The 7,103-nt window shown below is 41.6% G+C and overlaps 1 long non-coding RNA gene across 2 annotated transcripts in view; it reads left to right on the top strand.

Moving 5' to 3' along the window:
* The first annotated feature begins 791 nt into the window (after positions 1 to 791).
* Positions 792 to 7,103, top strand: part of LOC131923257 (uncharacterized) — a 28,698-nt gene continuing 22,386 nt past the window's right edge. For both annotated transcript variants that reach the window (XR_009382555.1, XR_009382554.1), the window contains exons 1-2: positions 792 to 1,157; positions 1,294 to 1,445. This is a non-coding gene — a long non-coding RNA (uncharacterized LOC131923257). The remainder of the gene's footprint in view (positions 1,158 to 1,293; positions 1,446 to 7,103) is intronic.

The raw sequence follows: 7,103 nt of genomic DNA, 5'->3' as shown, positions 1-7,103 counted from the left end.
CCTAGTCCAGTACCATGGGAGCTCCACAGCTACTGGTCTACAGTTCATATGTTTCCACTAGTTTGATTGGCTGTCTCTGTATGTTTTCCCATCATGATCTTGGTGTTACTTGCTCATAGAATCCCTCCTCTCTCTCATCGATTGGACTCCTGGAGTTCAGCCTGGCACCTGGTTGTGGATCTCTGCTTCTGCTTCTATCAGTCACTGGATGAAGGCTCCATAATGACAGTTAGGGTATTCATCACTCTGATCACTAGAGTAGGCCAGCTAAGGCACCCTCTCGACTATTGCCAGTAGTCTAAGATGGGGTCATCCTAGTGGATTCCTGGGAACTTCCCTAGTACTCTGTTTCTCTCTATTCCCATGATGTCTTCATTTATCATGGTGTCTCTTTCCTTGCTCTCCCATTCTGTCCTGGTTCCAGCTCGAACCTCCCATTCCCCTAACTTCTCATCCCCCATCCCTTGCCCTCCATTACCCTCCTTCACCTTCAGTTTGCTCATGTAGATCTCACCTATTTCTCCTTCACTGGGTAATCCGTGTGTCCTTCCTAGGGTCCTCCCTGCTAGCTAGCCTCCCTGGAGCTGTGGGTTGCAGTCTGTTAACCCTCTTCTTAATGACGACTTTTTTTTGGGTAAAACTCCAAATTACATAATATTCATCTACAACAGGACAATTGGGGAAGTAAACAGATTAACAAAATCATCCAGATACAAGAGGGGAAAGAACAAAGATATTCTTGGTGGTGGTGAAATTTGAGACCAGAAACTGCAATTTGTTTTCTTTCTACTTCTTGTCTCTGGGTCTGTCTCTTTACTGGCCTACTGGAGTCTCAAACACAGTGACTCTCCCTACACATGGGACAAGCCTGCAGCACCATCCCTGCCTTTACTTCCTATTAAGTTCATGATTTTGGAGGAAAGAGATACTTATTTACCCCATTCCCACCCCTGACTACTGTGCTCTTAAAAATCCTGGGAGTACTGTAATTGGCCCAGTACCTTACATGGACTGAAGTAAGGGGGCTGGACTACTTCTGATTGATGCTACAATGGCCATGCCTAGTTCTCATCCACTGGGATTAACTGGAAGGAGACATAATTATGGGAATTAAAGAGATCTACTGTTTATTGAGCTTGTCCTTCAACACCAGAAATGTGAGTTGTATAAATGAAAACAACCTAAACAATAAGTATGATTACTGCCCTGTGAATGAAGAAAGGGAAATTCAGAGAAATTGCCTAACCTTCAGCTCTTTTGATATCCTTGTTTGCATCCTTATTCCTGAATCAGGTGTTCTGAAGCACAGGACAGGCAGACAGTGAGTAAAGAAGACATTTTGAGACACAGACTACAAGTGATTTTGATGGTTGTGAGTCTTAGATGCATATACTGCGATATGAAACTCTACCCTTAACTCCCCTGCGTCTCAGTTTCCTGATGTGGTAAGTCACCCTCATAATATCTACCTTGCCGAGCTGGTTGCAAGGGTTGCAAAGAGGAATGTATGCTATGTGATGCATCTCACACAGTGCCCAACTTAGAGCAGGAAACAAGTAAATGGTTGTGATTGTTATCATTAGTAGTACAATACACTGCTCCTGGTGAGCACAAAGAGATGATTATTGAATGTAAAAATAAGTCCAGGATCACCAACTGGGATAAAAGGCCACGATTCTGAAATGAAAACACTTTGCCTTCATTATTTCTTTAAAAGCAAGAGCCAAAGAACCATAGGCACGTATTACTTTCCAAATCAATTGAGCATACTTTGCCCCAGTGCAGGAATTCAAGAAGGCCTCACTGAGGAAGGGTGGGAAGTTACTGAAAAGAGAAAAACTGAAGAGAAGAAAAAGAAAAAAAAAAACTGACCTAAACAGTGAAATGTTTGACTACTTTCATCCAATTAGGGTAGATATTTCATCTCTGGTTCCAATTTGAAAAAGAAGCCAATAAAATTGCTTTAAAGAGGGAAATTGTAGCAATGAATGGTTCTAGCCTTCTAAATCTACCTGACATGCAGTGTCTGTGTTTGATGAAGAATGGACAACTACTTCTGTTTGCCCAGCTGGAAAGGATTGGCAGTAAAAGGTGAAAAACAATTCTGGAGAAATACCACCCTGGGAATATACACTTCGGACTCTAGATAAAGTTGTCTGTCTCAATTTGCAACTTTTCAGCCATGTTTCCTGTTATAAATAATGTGGCTCAATGGGTGGGAGCATGTGCCTCTGTGTGCATGTGTATGTGTGTGTGTGTGTGTGTGTGTGTGTGTGTGTGTTTGTTAGAAGAGGGGTGCAGATGAATGTTACAAAGCAATCTGAGTCAGTGAGATTGGAAATTTCATATACTCCCACTCTGAATTCGGTTTCTGGAACCAGGGAATTCTAGTTAAAGGAAGATCCAAATAGGTCTCTGAGGCCCCTTGCCTACCTGAAAATTTCTGTATCATCCCCTGCTGCAATCAGTAAAATCTCGTGACCCATTTTCAAACAGTTGAAGATTCACAGGATGCTTTTGCATATCCTTCATACTTTCAAAGAGACCTATGTAGGGCTAGAGGGGTGAATAAGTAGTTAAAAGCACTGGGTGCTTTTCCAGAGAATCTGAGTTCAATTCCCAGCACATACGTAAGGCAGCTCATATCAACTGTAACACCAGGTCTATGGAAACAAATGCCCTCTTCTAGTCTCTGCAGATATCTGCACACATAGGACACATACTGACACACATAAACATACTCATGTACATAAAGAAAATGAAATATTTTTTTAAATGGTCTAACTGACTAAACCCATGCAAACAGGACACTGGGGGATGAGATTACAGGGCTTTATAAACTTAAGAAAGGGGAACTAAAAAAAGTGACCAAACTAGCTTGGAGACTCAGGCTAAGTGAGAACTCTATGAGCAGCTGTCTTAGTTAGGGTTTTAGTGCTGTGAAGAGACAACATGACCACAGAAACTCCATAAAGGAAAATATTTAACTGAGGCTGGCTTATAGGCTGCCTTAGTTAGGGTTTCTGTTGCTATGAAGAGACACCATGACCATGGCAACTCTTATAAAGGAAAGCATTTAATTGGGTAGCTTACAGTTTCAGGGGTTTAGTCCATTATCATCATGGCGGGACATGGCAGCGTGCAAGCAGACGTGGTGCTGAAGAAGGAGCTAAGAGTGGAGAAGGAGCTGCATCTAAATCCATAGGCAATAGGAAGTAAACAAAACTAAACATAGCTAAACATAGGAGACCTCAAAGCCTGCCCATACAGTGACACACTTCCTCCAAAAGACCACACCTACTTCAACAAGACCACACCTCCTAATAGTGCCACTCCCTATGAGTTTATGGGGGCCAATTACATTCAAACTGTCACACAAGTTCAGAGGTTTATCCACTATCATGTGGTAGAAAAGCATGGCAGTGTACAGGTAAACATGGTGCTGGAGAGGGAGCCAAGAGTTCTACATGTGGATCAGCAGGCAGTAGGAAAAGAGAAAGAGACACTGGGCCTGGCTTGAGCATTTGAAACCTAAAAGCCCACCCCCAGTGACACACTTCCTCCAACAAGGCCACACCTATTCCAACAAGGCCACATCTCCTAATAGTGCCTCTCCCTATGAGTCTGTGGAGGCCATTTTCATTCAAACCACCACAGCATCCAAAGGAAATTATTATACCTGATCAAGTACTTAGACAGTGGGAAAAGAGGGGGAAAGGCCTGCATTAGAACTGTAAGAATGATGGATTGATGCTCAAATGTACGGCTGCCATTTCATCTTGGTTGGTACCCCACCCACAGGTTCAAAAATAAACTATTTTGCTATTGATACCCAGAGTCTGTGGAATTCTTTATCAACAGGAGAGTGTCTCATGTCCCACACTCTTGTCCATACTAAGTACTGGAAATGTTCTCAGGCACCTGAAAAGAAAGTTTAAATACCTGATAGAAGTGGTCAAGGATGGCAAAGTGTGTGTGTGTGTGTGTGTGTGTGTGTGTGTGTGTGTGTGTGTGTGTGTGAAGAGTCATGTGTTGAATGGCCTTTTGTATGGTTAAAGAGCAGGCATTTTCTTATCATTATAGCAAGCTACAGTCTGAAAGAAATACCTGTCTATGGCAGAAAGACAAAAATGATGGGAGGGACCACAGTGCCTGAGATGGTAACCCACCTCTCCCATCTAGCATCTTGGATTTTGGCTGACCTTTGAGAAGAACTAGGAGTGTTTTCCTTACTCCACTGTCTGGGTGAAATCCCATTGATGTTTAAAACCAAATAGTTGTAGAGAAATAACAACTATCCAAAATCCGTGATTCTAAGGGGAACAAGTTTCTTTAAGAGGCAACAGGGTTGCCTAATTTAGAAATGGGGTATAGAACTAATGAGAGTGTTCTCAAAAAATGAAAATAAATACATGAGAAACATTTAAAATATTTAACATCCTTAACCATTAAGGAAATGAATATTAAAACTCCTTTGAGATTTCATCTTACACAAGTCAAAATTGTCAGGATTAACAAAACAAATGACAGCACATGCTAGTGAGGATGGGGGCAAAAGAGAACACTTTTCATTGCTGGCGAGAATGCAAATGTACACAGTCACTATCAAAATCAGTGTGTAAGTTCCTTCAAAAGCTGAAAATAGAGCTACTACACGATACAGCTCTACTACCTTTCTTGGGCATATACACAAAGGACTCTGCATCTTCTTACAGAGATACTTGCTCATCCATGTTCATTTTCTGCTCTATTCATAATTGCCAGAAATTGGAAAGAGCCTAAATATCCATCAGCTGATGAATGGATAATAAAAATGTAGTATATTAGCAGAATGGAATATTATTCATCTGATCAGAAAAATGAAGTTATGAAATTTGGAGATAAATGAATGGAGTTAGAAACAATCAACCTGAGTGAGGTAACCTAGACCCAGATGACAAACACCGCGTGTTTTCTCCTTTATGTAGATGCTAGCTTTTAAGCTGTAGATACATGTGTTTCCTTCAGAATATCCACGGAATTAGATAGCTAGTAAGAGAGGAGGGAAAACCAGGAATTTTCCAAGGAAGGGAAATAGAACTTAAAGCTATTAAGAGATAAACAGGAAACTGGAATAAGAAAGCCAAATGGGAGGGAGATGGGAACAACAGATTAGAGGGGAGGAATATAGAGTGATAACTAACATTAAAGTCCTTTTGAAAAGCCATATAGAAACCTACTGTTATAGAAGTTTCCTAAAACACATACACATATAAAAGGAATTTAAATGAAGTTACCTTATATTTGGGGAGACAATACCCCAACTAGACATTATGTGCTACCAAAGCAAACCTTCAGCACCTGGAATGTACTACATATTTCTGAGTCATTGTCCAAGGGGGTCCCATAGACCCCACCAAATATTACAAGCTTACTGTCTACACTATTGGTTACTCTCCACAACCTAATGGTAAGGCCCTATTTGCTGAAGATACCACATACTTATGTTAGACAAAATGGAGAAATTGAGCTGGCCAACAAGAAGCTTCATACCTATTGGCAATTTTCAGTGCTGGAATGTACTGTGCACACTACTGGAGGAGACAAGTAATCATCAGCCAAATTAGGTCACAAACCATGTGAGCTACAATAGTGAACTGCTTGTAAGGTGTAACCTGTGGTGCAATGGTGGTATAAACATCATGGAAGTAAACAACCACTTTTCAAATTCAACTGATGGTCTTCTCCATGAGATGGAACCCATACCAGCGCTGTTAATGAGACCAATAATCGGAGACTAGACAGGTCTTGGAACCTAGGCAGACATCTACTGCTATTAATCTGCAAAATGAATGTAACAATAAAGTGACTCCTAATAATGTCCGGCTATGCGCCTATGCATTACCTAACTCCCATCAGAAGATCTCTTTTTTTTGCAGTAGATGATAATTAACACAGAGACCTACAGATGGACAATGTACAGACACTGAGAGACTTTGGAACATTCAGCCCTAAATGGGATGTCCCTATCAAACCCCTTCCCTCAAGACTCAGGAATCTACAGAAAGGAGGAGGCAGGAAGATTACAAGAGCCAGAGGTGGTGGATGACTCCAAGGAAAATGTGTCTTCTAGATACCATAGGGCTGATGCACATATTATTTACAGAGATGATGGCAGCAAACGTAAGACATGCACAGATTCAAATCAGACAAAAGCCCAGCACTGAGAAGGGGAAGTGGACATAAAATCCAACCCCTAACTAAGAAGTTATTTGCAATTGGTACAGATTGGGATAGGGGAAATCAGTTTATCAAAATGGAGTGTCACTGGGTATATCAACTGCATTTCAGGGCAGTCCTCATGCTCAAGAGTACTCTGGCCAACCCAAAAAGAACTCTCTCTCTCTCTCTCTCTCTCTCTCTCTCTCTCTCTTTATATATATATATATATATATATATATATATATATATATATATATATATGTGTGTGTGTGTGTGTGTGTGTGTGTGTGTGTGTTTCTTATTTTTATATGTGTGTCTGATTTTATTTATTTATTAAGACAAAGAATATGAAGGGTGGGAAGGGAGCTGGGAGAAGTTGGGGAGGGGACATGATATAATTGAGATATACTGTTGGGCAGGGAATGTTTGATTTAAAGGCTCTTATGCAAGGAAAAGAGTTCCAGCACAGACTAAGCTCCAGTATGGAGGGAAAGCCAGGCATTGGCCTTGAATCTGCTGATTCTTGCCTAAGTTCCTGCCTCTCCAGCTGTTCTCAGTCTCTTCTTGTTTCTCTCTCCTAACCAGGCTTCCCAATCTCTGTCCTCACGTGGCTGCACCCACACTGGATGGCCAGAGAATGCTTCTTGCTCTCACATTTCTCGTGGTCTTGGCCATCACCCGCCTGTGCTGCCTGAGCCAAGTACTCTATGCCATTCCTACCGGGTCACCCCATAGCAACCCTGGAAACTGTGATGGCTGCCATCTGAAATGCAACTTGACGCTTGGCCCGCTGACTGGTCCCGTGCTAATTATGACTCAGTGACTCTAGTTCTAGCTACAGCGTGTGCTACTGTTGTACTGTTGTCAACGTTCTTCAGTAATGCCGTCGCCAACAACCTCTT

Source organism: Peromyscus eremicus, chromosome 13 (genome assembly GCF_949786415.1).
Source record: "Peromyscus eremicus chromosome 13, PerEre_H2_v1, whole genome shotgun sequence".
NCBI classification, from domain to species: Eukaryota; Metazoa; Chordata; class Mammalia; order Rodentia; family Cricetidae; genus Peromyscus; species Peromyscus eremicus.
The sequence above is the reverse complement of the archived record's forward strand: the minus strand, read 5'-3'. Positions and strand labels throughout refer to the sequence as shown.